This window comes from Setaria viridis, chromosome 7, assembly GCF_005286985.2.
Source record: "Setaria viridis chromosome 7, Setaria_viridis_v4.0, whole genome shotgun sequence".
Classification (NCBI taxonomy): domain Eukaryota; kingdom Viridiplantae; phylum Streptophyta; class Magnoliopsida; order Poales; family Poaceae; genus Setaria; species Setaria viridis.
In genome coordinates, this window is record NC_048269.2 from 5,438,988 (window position 1) to 5,453,677 (window position 14,690).

Sequence of the window (14,690 nt, forward strand, 5' to 3'; positions counted from 1 at the left end):
TGAATGTAACTGCTAGTTTTGGAGGGTTGGCCTTTGTATACCCAGTTTCCTGCGTGTTTGGCGAGTTCTAGGCATCTATTTGAGCATTCTTGAGCTTGTGCAAGTCTTCCCCATGAGTTTGTGCATTTGTTGCACATAAAAGAGGGTGGGAGGCAAGATTCAAGTGCATTTGCATAAGAGATTGAGCTTTAGGCACTTGGTGGAGGGTCAAGGGTGTCTTAACTTACTACTCTTCATGTTTGCCAACACCTAGACGGTTTGGTGGTGCTGTGATCCAGTGATCTTCTCAAGTGAACCTTGTGAGAAGTCCCAGTGTGCTTGTGAGAGGCATTGTGCTCACCTCACTGGAGTGGTGAAGAGCAACTCTAGTGAAATTAAGATGTGGAGCGGTTCTTTGATCCAAGCCGGCTAGCTCAACATCAAGCGAAGCCTTAATAGAGGAGCGGTTGGAATATTGAATCCACCTCAACGTGGATTAGGGGTGACTTGCAAGTTGCCAAGACCACGGGAAAAAATTCAGTGTCTCCATTGTGGTTTGTCTACTTGAGCTTATTTACTTTATGCAATTATTTTCAAGCAATTAACCTTAACAGATGAACTTGAATTGCTTGCTTGTCACCCTAGGATTGCAAACCTTGATCTAGATGTAGGGTGTTGTTGCACATAGTTGAGACATTGAATTTTGGAGGTGTAGTCATGTTTTAGTTGATCATTTTAATTCTGTATTGATTCAGTCGTGCTATATTTTTTAGAACTGACTATTCACCCCCCCTCTAGTCAGCTTCCTCGATCCTACACTTACCCTTGAGACTTATCAAGTCCCTCATGAGTCTTTCCACTTCTTGCTTGAGCTTATCATTTTCTTGATCAATGAGATCATCACATGTTTCTACAACAACATTCTTGGCACAAGTCTCATTGCAAGATGGTGAGCAAGATTTATCAATTAAATCAATACAAGAAGTAGAGGCATAATTTTTAGATTTATTTTGAAAAGATGTGGATGCCTTGTTAGAGGTAGTTTTAGCTTGTTCAAGAATATCAATTTTCTTAGTTATCTCATCATTTTGGTCAATGACATCATCAAACTATTCGGCCAATTCTTTATAATTGGTTGATGAGCTAGCCAAATTTTATTTTGAGTTCCTTATTTTTAGTAAGAAGTTTTGTTAGGCAAATATGTGATGACCTTGATGATGATAAGAAGGCGAGTGGCTTGCAGTGGGTTTCTTCATCACTTGATCTTGTCATATCAAACCCACCCGTAGCAATGCTTGTGAAGGCCTTCTTGATCACCTTCTTCTCCTTCCTCCTTTGTTTTCTTTTCTTTGCTTGTGTCTCTTCTCTATCAACGAGCAATACTCAATGTAGTATCCCTACTCACCACAACCAAGATATTTCTTCTTCTTTTTCCTTAGGTTGTGGTGAACCAATGGTTCCATAGGGACACCCTTGGAGTTGAGTTTCTTGAGTAGCTTGTTCACTCCTTTCACAAGTTGTTTAATTTTTTCAACATCGGAGTAGTTGCTACTACTTGCTTGATCATCCTCTTCATCTTCTACCTCATCATCACTTTAATTTCTTCTTCATTATGACTTAAACTTGAAGCTTCAATTGAGCGTGAGCTTGAACTTGATGCTTGCTCTTGAGCTTTCTTGCTTGAAGTGGAAGATTCTTGCTTATTTTCACTTTTCTCTTCCTTCTCCTTATCCTTCTCTTCTTTGCTTGATGTACCAACATCTTGACTTGAGAGAGAAGGGTTTTTGGTAATCTTCATAGATAGCTCATGAGCAATAATTTTGTTCAAGACCTTGGTTGGCTTCAAATTGTTCATATTGGTTGGTATATTTAACGATCACAAATAAATTCACAAGTGCACGAATATATTGTTGTAGCATTTCACCCAAGAGTATTCCCAAGGGTATCGTATTTCCAAAAGGAATGCAAGTAGGTCAAAAGAGTTTACTATGCATATGAGTATATCATAAGATGGATAGAGGCAATACTAAAGGTAGGAGTAAGATAATGATAAGAAGGGTAGTGTGACACACACAAGAATCATCTCAAGGTAACTAAGCTAGGGAGAAGGACTATGAGTTAGCTCTAGGTTCATATGTACTTCCTATATACTGCACAGATCATACAAGCATAACATACATACACATTGTATAGGACTCAGGCTAATGCCATGAGGCACACACGGAGAGATAGTACCCGTATCGGTGCTGCCCAGCAAAGTTACTGCTAATTTACTAACTCCTAACGTGTACCCGAACGTGGGGGATTATGAAGGATGGATAGGGCTATCACCACCTGCCGCCTACCCCTAGCAACCCATAGGGTAAACTCATATCCAATGAAGCTAAGCAATCCAAGCACCATGCTTGCATTGTTAACAACACTCCAGCTGTCCTGAGCTATTGTGACCAGGGCTGAAGCCACCATAAATATGGCCATTGAACTGATGCCGTAGCATAGATTATCTAAGCTATACAAGGTATATATGCACATAGAGTATGTACTGAAGCATGGTCTCATGGCATACATGAGAGTATATAAGCCTCTACTATGGTATCAAGGGTATACGGCTAGCATACAAGCATATAAGCCTAGCACATCAACATAGCAAGGGTATATGATTAACTCAGGCATAGAAGAACCAAACACAACACTATATAAGAAAGATGAATACTTTGAATAGAATAAATTCAACCTAGAAATGTAAGCTACAAGGGCTATACCCTAGACTCCAAGAAGACCTGGAACCTTGAATTAGTTGTGGAGCTATTGTCAGGGACAAATTGTAGACCTGGATCACGACCAGTAACTTGAAAAATGTGCCTACCACTATGAAGGATGTTTTGTGGGCCACATTGAAAGAAAAGTTTAGTTTTCGTAAAGGTCAAGAGGATTCCGTAAGAAAATTTGCTAAGGGCCTCCTTGGAAGATGTTTCAAGAATTGAAGGTAAATTCTTAATACAGAATATGTAAAGAAGGGAAAGAATGCTAGGAACGACTTCGGTAGGATTCCTCCACAAATGTGCGAGGAGTTCGTACAACAGAAGAACATGTCAGAAGCAAAAGCCTTAGGCGAAGAAAATACCAGGATGGCTATGAAAGCCACCGAGAACCCCCATCACTTGGGTGTGGGAGGGTGCACGACCAAGATCGCTAAATGGAGGAGAGAGGAAGAAGAACGGAGGATAGCTGGTTTACCAGATTTGTTTGAAGGCTTGGATGAGCACAACAGGAATTAGGTGCTAGCTCGAATTCTGTATTCACACCTGAGGGCAAGGTTACTGTAACAACTCTACCTAAATTAAGTGCTTTTAAATCTAAACAAGTGGTTAGTCACTAAGCAAAGAGGTGAAATGTTCATTTTAGCCCTAAGAAGCTCTTTTTGGAGGTTAAAATAAAACTTGAGATTTTATATGCAAACCTAAATTTTTTCCCAAATAAGAGTTGTAAAACTTTTAATTTCAAACAACTTTTGTTAAAGACACTTTGACTAATTCGGAGTGGGAGGAGGTCAAAAACAGGAATCAAAACCGGAGTATTAAAGAACCCTATAAACCACCTAAGTCCTGGAATTCCAGTTTTCCTCCAACTTTGCAACCTGTTATCTCACGAATTCATATCTAAACTCAAGTCGGGCCCTTAATAAAAGTTGTAGTCCCTTGAGTGTGTTCTAACTTTGTTACACTGACCCAGGTTCAAATCGAATCCGATCCTGTTCAAAATCTTGGTCAAGAAAAACCCTAAATAGAAGTTGAAGTCTTCAGTTTGGAGAGCAACTCCTTTAATAACACTTCGGCCTAATTCAACTCAGAAGCTTCCCTAAAATCGAGTCAAAGATAGCTAAACTCCTGAATTTCCACCTCTCCAGCTAAATTGCCTAAGTCTAAATTTGCAGATTTTTTGCAAACTTTGGCTCGACGTATCTCCAAATCCTTTCAAAATCTGAACAAACACCTTAAACCAAGTTTGAACTACATCCAGAGTTGAACAAGTTTGCTTAAAGGAGTTTTGAAAGTTTAGTTGAAAAATCTAGAGAGGGGAGCTCCCAAAGCCGGTTAGGCTTGCTGCCCGAAGTGGCCTCGACGCCCGCGCGCCGCGTGGCCGCCGGCCACCGGCAGCTTGCCGGCACCCTATCTGCGGCGAGACAGTGACAGGGTGAGAGCCACGGCGTCCAACCCGCACCTGCGACAGCACCGGGCGAGCGCCGGGCCGGCCAACCGCTAGCCGCACGTATCCGTTCCCCTGCCGCGCATCTGCTCTGCCCAAACAGTGCGTCGCCCACTCACCGGAGAAGCCGCTACGCCGTCGACGTCCTGCGCCTCCGCCCACTCGCCCAACCTAGGCCGTGGCCCTCCGCTTCACCCGCCCGACAGACCGGAGGCACACGACACGCTCCGCCCGAGGCCAATCACGGCAGGAGAGCGCCTGGAGCTCTGCCTCCCCAGCCCAATGGCGCCGCTGGCCAATGGCCGCCTCGCCCGCACACCCGCCACTCCCCGGCTTTATCCTCCCGCCACCGGAGCCCCGCCTCGACCCTCCGTTCCACCGCTGCCCTATAAAAGGGTCAAGCTCGCCGTTAGCGCCACCCTTTGCCACCACCCGCACCCGCGCCTCTACTTTTCCTCTACGTCGCCGCTAGGCTCTCGTGGAGCTCACACCTCCGCACCGCCCCGCACTCTGACAATTTCTCCGCCCGCTTCGCTACCCCGCGCACGTCTCCGAGCAGCCCGTGGCCTCCCCGACGCCGCCGGTGTGCCGGAACGCCACCTGCACCGCCGCCCGCCAAGCTCTGTCGCCGCCGCCATGTTCCGACCCCCGTCGGCCATCTCCGTCGCCCCAACCCTGCCAAATCGAGCTCAGGTGAGCCCCTGAGCCTCTCCGGCAACTTGTTGCCCCATCCGCGCCGGCGAACCGCCGGGGATTTCACCGCCGCCGCCGCGCGCACCCCAGGGACGACATTGCATCTTCCCCATTCTTTTCAGGGGCCTGGGCGCAAAAACTCAGGGACCCTTGCATGTTTAACCCTTAGACTCAGGGGGTAAAATGCAAGTTTGCCTCGGCTTTTAGTTTAATAATAGGCAGAAATAGAGTTAAACTTTGTAAATGCCCAGTAAATCGTAGAAAAATCAGAAAAATGCCAAACCACTTTTGTTGGAATCCTTGTTCTGTCTAGTTCCTAAGAAAAATAAGTTTGCTAAAGTTACTATTGTAAATAATACCCTATGGTTTTAATCATGGTTTAGGCCTTTTAAATCCTAATAAATAGAAGAAAAGTGAGAAAAATGTAAAACAAACTCTGTGATGCTTGTTTCTATGTGTAGAAGCTTAGAAAAATAATTAGGGCTCTGATCTAGAACTTAAAGTCACTGCTTTAACTTTATTTTGGGAATCTAAGATTAAATCTTCCTTTTTGCATAAGTTTTGATCCAGAGCTCAGAAAAATGTGAAACTAGTTGGGTTAAGTTTTTTTTGCTATATAGTTTGCAGGAAAAATATGAGTTGTGATAAAAATCAGAAAGAAAATCAACTTCCTCTTTAAGCATGTTTAATTAGAAGGAAAATAGGGAAAATAGCTATCCTTCTCCAAAAATCATGAAAAATTCACCAAAGCTCCTGTAACACACCCTTAACATACTGGTAAAATTTCACCCTCTGTTGCACTATAGAAAAATTTAAGCTCATACTACCTTTAATAATGAAATGCATGTAATTCCTTTTTGAGTCACCCAATGGCTTCCAAAATTTTACAATAACTTATCGATGGCTCAAGTGAGGTGCTGTAATTTTCTCAATATCTTTAGCTACTGTTGGTTATTAAATCATTTTTGGTTAAAATAATCGACCTAAAGGAATAAAAGGAAGCACAAATCCTAATACACTAAATAATCCCGCCAGCACAGAATTCTTTTAGCCGCCAGCATAAATCTTTTGTGGTCTAGTGAGCTCTGCGCCACATTGGCCCTGCTCCAATATCCCTCCACCGATGTATTTATTCCTAGATTCGCAAGGGCCCTGCTGCATACCCGAGCTCGTCGGACTTGATGAAGCTGGGCATTGCACGTACCCCAACCTTTCCACTCCCCCGGCCTGACCCTCACCCCATCGCTGCCACACGAGATGCCGAGTGCTGCTGCACGCCTAGCCGCCCGCGCATCTGCCCGCAGCCACCCACGCTCTCTCCCTGCTGGCTCTTCCCGTCTTCCGCTCGCGGACTTGTTGACGGAGAACGATCCGCAACTACATGGTAAAAGTGGATCGACCCCAACAGCTTGATTTGAAGAAATAGTTCCGACCTGCACCTACACACGGCATATTCTCTATTGGGTCCATGCTACCCACATGGACGCACCCAATCAAATGCTACCTTAATTAATCTGGTCCAACTCGCCGTAACCTATTTCAACTCGCAAATCTTTTTTTTTTGAGTAACATTTCAACTCCCAAATTAAGCACATCGTAATATCGTACCATAGATGCTCAGATGGGTCGTGTCATGTTCTGGTGTTCACGTATTTTTCTTTATTATTTGAATAGGATTTGCCGATTGTAATATTTATTAAACCATGCTTGAGCATTATTTTTCATGTCTCCTTTTGGACTAAAATGGAACTATATAGGTGGGAAGCTCACGATATCGTTATCCAAGGCCGGAAGCTTACTCCCTCAAAAATGTGGGCCGTCCAAACAAGCAGCCAGATGTTAGCCCATGGTGGCCCAGGTAGGCCGTAATTGCATCATAAAGGTCATGAATAAGGGACCGTTCGGTTGAGCTGGCTGTTGCTGTTAAGCAGCACAGCTGATCAGCCGGCCATGCAGCTGCTACAGCAGCGCATCAGCTAGGCAGTGGCGTATGAGCTAGGCAGCAGCGGCTGCAGGCAGCTATTTTTGTACCCAGCGATCAAGTCGAGTTTTGAAAACAAACAATGTTGTAAACTCAGTTGGAACTGGATTATATAAAAGGCAAAATTCAATGAGCAAACAAAGGTCACTTTAAACAATCATTGAAAGAGCAAGTACAAATATTTTTTGATTGGGGCTTCAGAATATAATTGCAACAAATTACAGTACAGAACCACATTGATAATATTCAGATGACTGACCTATTAAAATAAGATCACAAATGCATACCATATTTCATGATAATGTGACCAGTGAATCATTAATTCATCTAAAAGACACATTTTTTTCAGCTCCTTCAGAAAAAAGAAATACCGTGACAAGCATTGCCGTCTCAGCTCCTTGATTGTCTTTAAAAGTAACGTAGGCAAGCAGACAAACAGAGAAATAGGCCCAAGATATTGACTAAATATATGATACAAGCATAACCAAACATCTGCAGACAGTGATATGAACGAAATCACCAGAAGTGCTATCCATAACTCTCAAACACCTCATTTTAGTTTCCAGGACCTGGGCACCCTGATAACAGTCTAGTCTAGCACAAAATAAATGACATGCATATTGAACTCAAGAGTACACAGGGCATACAATTAGAACATTTCAGCCCTACAATAGTTGATCAGTGCTTTCTCAAGTCACAACAACAACAAATTAGAAAGAAATTGATGGGTTATATTCATAACAACTAATTAGCAAATTGAGAAAATATCTCCGTCATGTCAACCCATAAAGTCCTGCTGCAATCCAATCACGAACTTTACTAATATCATCGTTGGCAGTAGCGGCAAACCAATCTGATGCAGGATCATTTTCATCACTTGTCCTACTCAGGTAGGTCCCATGAGCAAACATGTCAGCACCAACCATTCCCGGTTCGTTGTTGTCCAATGCAAAATTGTGTAGCGCAAAGCACGCAACAATAATCTTTGATTGCTTCTCCATATTATATAACGGTATACCTCTTAGAATCTGCCACTTATTCTTTAGCACTCCAAAAGATCGTTCCACAACATTCCGAAGGCACGAATGATGGTAGTTAAAAATTTCATTCAAATTCTCAGGACCTTTGGCATTAAACTCCGATAAATGGTACCTGCCCTTGCGATATGGCGCCATATAACCCTCACGCAGTGGGTAACCAGAATCCACCAAATAGTACTTTCCTACATATCAACATTGTTATACACATAGCAATTTAGATTGGCACTCCCATATGTTGCATACTATAAAACTTACAAACAACATAAGATCACCTTGGGGTGGGTGAGGGAAATGCTCAGCTTTGTTTAAAGCCTCCCTCAAAACAGCAGTGTCATGCACAGCACCCTTCTTCCCCGTAGCGACAAATGTGAACCTCATGCCCATGTCACAAACAGCTAAGACATTCTGGCTGGTGAACCCCTTTCTATTGATAAAATCATCATGTGCGTGCTCAGGGACTGACACCGGAATGTGGGTTCCATCTATAGCTCCTATGCACCCATCAAAATATGGTGAGAATTGATGCAGCTTAGGATGCACATACCTGAACAGTGGATCCATTGGCCTAATAATAGTACGTGCAAAAGAGACCACGGCATCTAACACTTCACCGAACTTCCGACTCACGGTGTCCAGTGACCTATGGAATCTATCCGACATTTGTCTCTGGCATTGTCTTGTGCCACATGCCCATAGGAACATCCCTAATGCCTCAACTGAATCACATTGTCGTGTGGATTTTAGCCCATGGTTGGACACTAAGATTGAATGCAACAACTGGAATGCAGATGGATGGAGACGGAAATTTTTGTAGCACTTCTTACTGTCAGCAAGGTTAATAGCAACCCATTGACGCCCAGTCAACTCCTGCAAGTGCAATGGACCATCTTGCACGCCACATGCACTTGAGGTAGACGATGCATACGCAGCTAACACACCAATGGTTGCACCCATGTCCCACCATGTAGACCACTCATCATTCAACCTTGCTGGTGAGGTACTGGTGTTGCTCGAATTTTCGGAGCTTGACTTTCCTTTCATTTTCGGACCATAACAGTGATCAATGGTCCCAGCTTCTTTAATCAGCGATCTGGAAAAAATCTGATTCTTTGTTAAGCCTAGATATGCTAGTTTCAAGACGACATATAAAAAGCATGCCATCTTTTCTTGTCTAAGAATCTCTATAACAAAAGAATAGCATATTCAGTACCCATCTTTTAACATGTTGTGCCCCTTTTCTTTTCTTTCAAAAATCCTAAGTACTTAAATATGGAAATATGATTTCATTGCATACCTTTACGATCCATTTGACCTTCACTTGTTGATAGCCACCTCATTCATCATGAAGACCTTCAGGCTGTAAGGTTATAAACAATAATTTCCAAAATGTTAAAAACAACAGTAGCAGCAGCATACTCAAGTGGAACGACACAAATTTATATGGATTAGTAGCATGAATAATCAAGGTCTAACACAACATAATTCACATTACAAACATGCTGCCACACCATGCCATAGTCACATTACAAATACACACATTCCTAGGTAGATGCAAATACACTGTAATCATGGACCGGTATTACTTCCTTTTGACATTATCCCAAGTCCATCGGAGCCATGCAATCCGGTTCTCTGAAGCGGTAATGCTCCTATAAGATGCACGTCGAGCTGGCGATCTAAACAGCTCAGTAGCTATGAAGTACAACTCAGACCCATTCGGTACACCATCTTGTTCTACAAGGTGCAGCATTTCCGTAACCTCCTCTTCCTCACGGCTGATTAGATTTCTTTCATTCATAGTCCTTTGAATCATGCTCTCAGATATACGCTCGACATAGTACTCCATGCTCTTAGTTCTCTTGGGTGGTGGGCTATTAACAACATGCTCCTTTCCTGACCTTTGCGACACACGACCCACACTAGACCGTCCAACAGTGTCCTCCAACCAGTCAACATTTTCATCCGCCATTGGGTCAGGGGTGTCTTCACTTCCACAGCTTGGTGTTCTATCTCCAATTCCACCAACACACAACATTGGACCGCCTTCAGTGTCCGTTGTCCCGAAAAGAGTGGTTAACTCATCATAGAATGGAAACGCCTTGCCACGGAAATGTTTGTTTGCCTCGTTCTCCTAGAAGTCATAAATAGGAAATATGTAAGCATGAGGAAAATCCGAGGACAAAGCCGAAGGTAAATGATAGAAAGCCGTAATTATTAGGACGAAAAGTAGGTACCTCAATTCGGGCTGCCCACCATTCATCATCACAATCAATGGTGTGGGTATTGTTGTTCCACCCGGTACCACTCTTGTCCTTCAGTTTCCTCCAATCCTTGTATTACCTCTTAAAGGCATTAAATTTGTTCTGAAGCTGTTTGCAGGAATATTTCCTGCCCGTCTGTTGTTTGAAATTTGTATACAGGTTGTGCCAACCTACCTTGGTTAGGCCCCTTTTATTGTAGTTGAGCTTGTTCTTCTCATCAATGCAGAGGTCTAGGAATATTTTTGTAGTGTTATCATCCCAGTTGGCACGACCTGCATCCATCTGTGTGCTACTTTGAATTATATGCCTTCCTAAGTACAAGGTGCTACTTTGAATTATATGCCTTTCTAAGTACAAGGTTTGTATGCCACACACGCAGTAGCAATGACTGCAAGATACGATTCAACATGTATCACAAAGGGAACAAATAAGATGGAATTGATGCTTGCCTCGTTGTGCTTACGTCTTGCAGGAGTTGTACGAAGCAGGTACCGAGGGGCTTCATGTGGAGACCATGACGATGTAGAGGAGTTTGCCAGTGCTGCCGCCTGTGGAAGTTTCTTTTTTTGGCACACAAGGAATGCTCTCCTTAGCTAGAGTCGTATTTACTACTGTAAAAAGACTATATAAAGTGAGAGAAATTTAAAAGCCAGCCTAAACATTGTCATATTTTAATGCAGGCAGTAAATAGTAATGAGAAAAAAAAAGAAGAAGAATATTTCCTGTCAAAATGGAGGAGGAAATTTACAGTCACCTAATTTTTGCAGGCACTTCACAATTCCCACCCACTGAATGTTACTGAGTGGATTCAGTGGTTTATATAACTAAAACTAGCCACTAACAAGATGAAAGTAGCAGCAGTGCAGATGCAAAATAGGAAGCCCGTGGTGGTGATGGCCGCATTTGTGGCATTCTAGAGTAGCAGCAGTGCACGTGCACCGTCCAGTTCAGTCAGATAGATGAGCATCAGTTGATTTCCGAGGGCAAGGCAGAGCAAGTAGGCAATGCAACAAGCAGGCAGAGGTAGCCAACAATGCAGCCCTTTCAATTAGAGGTACTGGGCAGTGCAGCTGACAAAAGCACACCAAAATAAGGTTACTTTAGCTAAAGCGACTAAACCTCTAGTCAGAAACTCATAATTTAATAACTGCAGGAGATTCTTTCATAATTTACAGCAGAACCATGTCTACCACAACTATTGCCAAGAAACAAAAAAACCACAATCCCACGTTAGAGATGGTTGTCAAAAATCCAAAGTAGTACTAAACAAGCTCAAAAACAATGAAAAATTTATGTGCTTGCCAATTTCATGAGTTACTTTGCAAACCTCAGCACTTACGAGCGAAATCGTACCTGGAAAACAAGAGGCTTGTTCAGATCAACAGTGAACTCCTGGACAACCATCTTCCCCAACCAGAGCTGCACCACAGAATTCCACATTACATGCCAAACAGAACAGTCAAGAAAAAATAAACAGCTTCGGAAAAATACAGCACATACAGCACAGAGGCACTCCTACGCGCAAGACAGGTGACGACTGAAACCAATTATGAATGACAACGGAGAGAGCCAGTGCCATACCAAACTACTAGTGAGTATCAGGCCTAAACGCAAATGCGGATGCCATGATTGCCACCTTTTCCCCCAGCCCTTGACAAGGTTCCTCTTACCGAGCAATCCTCAGCATGTGGCTCCAGGCACAAAACAGCCAATCTTTATCTCCTTCTCACCCACACTGGATGTTCACACGAATTTGGCAACCAATACTTCAGTGCTATAAGAGTGTGCTACACGATTTTTTTTCTCAGGCAAATGTTTACGCGAATCTGAACAGAATGACAACACCGTCGCAGCAAAATGCGGCCACAGAAATCTCGGCCTAGATCCAAAACTTCGGGTCAAAAAGCGCGCTGCCCTCGAGTCACCATTGCTGAACCACGAAGATCCCGAAAAATCGACGCAATGTCCTACATCTAGGAAACTATACACCAAGCGCCATGCGCGCGAATACAACCAATGCGGCCGCGAGGTCTACGACACAGAACCCGGAACAGCACGATGGGATCGAGATATGGGTTCAGGGGGACCTCACCAGCAGTGGCAGCAATGGCGGCCTCTTCCCCGGAGCCGGAGACGCCTTCCTCCCCGGGCGGCGAGAGAGAGAACGGGCGAACGACGACGAAGAGGAGCAGCGGAGTGGATGACGCGAGAGGGAGCGGCGGGGCGAATCTAGCCGGCGGCGGGGGAGGGGCGGAGCTGGGTGGGCCTTCGACGGTGGGGCGGCGACGGCGGGGGCGGGGCCGGCCAGAGGCGGACTGGGCGGCGAGGTCGAGAGGAGTGCGGGGCGGCGGGGCGCAGTTCGGGAGACGGGAATAAGTGCAGCTGTTCGGCTGCCGTGGTGGGCTGTTGCTGTTGGGCCGCAGCCGAACGGCTGGGCTGAACAGCAACAGCTGCAGCCGCCCAAATAGCTTAAGCGAACAGGCCCTAAATATGTACACATAACACACTAGTAGAGAATTGGCTTTCCATGCGCCCCCTTTTATCCCGGTTTAAAGTTGGCCCGGGACAAAAGGTTCACTAACCGGGACTAAAACTCGGTCACTGGTGGGGGGCTCACCAACCGGGACCTTTTATCCCGGTTGCAAAGGCTAGTGGGAAAAAAAGACTCTGAGAGGCCTTTTGTTCCGGTTTGAAACACCAACCGGGATAAAAGACCCCCCCTTTTATCCCGGTTGGTAACACCAACTGAGATAAAAGGGTCAAGAGCCTTTTATCCCGGTTGGTATTACCAACCGGGATAAAAGGGGGTCATTTATCCCGGTTGGTGTTTCAAACCGGGATAAAAGGGTCCCCAACGAGGTGACTGGAAGGGGATTAAATCCTCGAACCCTTTTATCCCGGTTTGTAATACCAACCGGGATAAAAGGGGGTCTTTTATCCCGGTTGGTGTTTCCAACCGGGATAAAAGGGTCCCCCACGAGTTAATACAAAAGGATAGCATCCCCTAAATACTCAGATGTGGTGTGTAGGTGGGATGGCAAGGAAGCTACGCGCGAGGCTGGAGGTTGTGGGTTGAGTGACCCGGGATAAAAGACTCCCCCTTTTGTCCCGGTTGGTTTATCCCGGATGGATTTTCGGGATCTTTGCACCCTACCAACCGGGACTAAAGTCCAATTCTCTACTAGTGACATAACACCGGATGGTTACAAATTCTTAAAATGACATACAAGAAAAATATTAAACCAAGCCATGATCAGACCTAAAAAGGGAGCTGAGAGGACAACCACACCTGTGTCACAGCTTAAAAAGGAAGAACCACATCTTGTAGAAAACGGGAATTCTTAAGGGAAAATTGGATCCTTACCATCAATGGTAAGAACTCATCTTTGGATATATATCATCAAAAGATTCAGCTATAGATATATACCATTAAAAGATTGGACTTCTTAGCAACTTAGCACTTCGGGGAACTCCATGTTAACTCACCGTGCAAGGAGGAGAAGAGCAGCCCGGACCTCGTCGCCTCCCGCAATCGCCTATGTGCTACCGGCGCCCGTTTGTCGCGGGGGCTGCGCTCACCACCACCCTAGGCCATGGCTGCGGCTTCAATGACGGAGGCGACAACATTCACAGCCGCATGCCCGTGCGACCTCTTCTCATCACTCACAGGCTCTGCATAGTGCTCTAGGCCCACATCGCGCTGGCCGGAACTCGCCAGTGGACGAGCAAGTCGGCGCCGGGAACAGCGAACCAGGCGAGCCATCACGCGGTGGAGACCAAGGCACACCAGAGGTGCCACGCTATCAGGAAGAGAGGGAGGAGGAAGCCACAGCTGCTGGAAACCGCCCCGCCGACGAGACCTCCCAGCCTCCCGGGAGCACGCAGCTGATGAGGCCTCCTGGTAGCGCTGATAGGGACGCCACCGAGCAGATGCGCGAGGAAGAAATTTGCGCCCCTCGTTCCAATCAGGCGACGAGGTTGAGTTTTTTTTGCAGATGGATAAAATTGGAACGGTAAATACTTGATCGGTAAAAAAGGAAAAAAACAAGAAACTAGCGGCCGGTCATACTGATCGGAAGTAAAACGGAATGGTACATATCTGTACTTTACCATCTTTCCATGGTATATATCTATAATTGAATCTTTTAGCGGTATATATCTAAAGATGGGTTCTTTCAATGGTATGGATCCAATTTTCCAAATTCTTAAACCCCAATCTGTACTCCTGCACGCTCCTCACAGTTTTCAATATTACAGACATTTTATTTTGTTGTTACGACGGAGCATCCGATCGGAAATTGTTTTCATAGGACGTTAGAAAATGCTAACTCCCGTCTTCGAATAGTTGTCATTTCAGATCCAAATCACTATTTTGACCATGAATTAATGATACTAAACCTATTCAAATTAAAGAAAATATGTAATATTTCAAAACTACTATTGAAGGACAATCTATCAATACCATTTTCAAAAGTTAATTTGAAATATTCAAAGAGAAGGTCCAATCTGAAATGTATTATATTGACTACA

General features: G+C 44.6%; 1 long non-coding RNA gene across 2 annotated transcripts; it reads right to left on the reverse strand.

Annotated features, from left to right (window-relative positions):
- Positions 1-7,505: 7,505 nt before the first annotated feature.
- On the reverse strand, positions 7,506-14,272 carry LOC117863257 (uncharacterized). 2 transcript variants are annotated; one of them, XR_011898860.1, is made up of 6 exons: positions 13,647-14,272; positions 11,514-11,579; positions 10,134-10,771; positions 9,194-10,030; positions 8,172-8,989; positions 7,506-8,081 (listed from the first exon to the last, which is right to left on the reverse strand). It is a non-coding gene; the product is annotated as an uncharacterized lncRNA (long non-coding RNA). The 2 variants fall into 2 exon arrangements; XR_011898859.1 differs by having other exon boundaries at positions 8,172-9,000.
- Between the last annotated feature and the right edge of the window lie 418 nt (positions 14,273-14,690).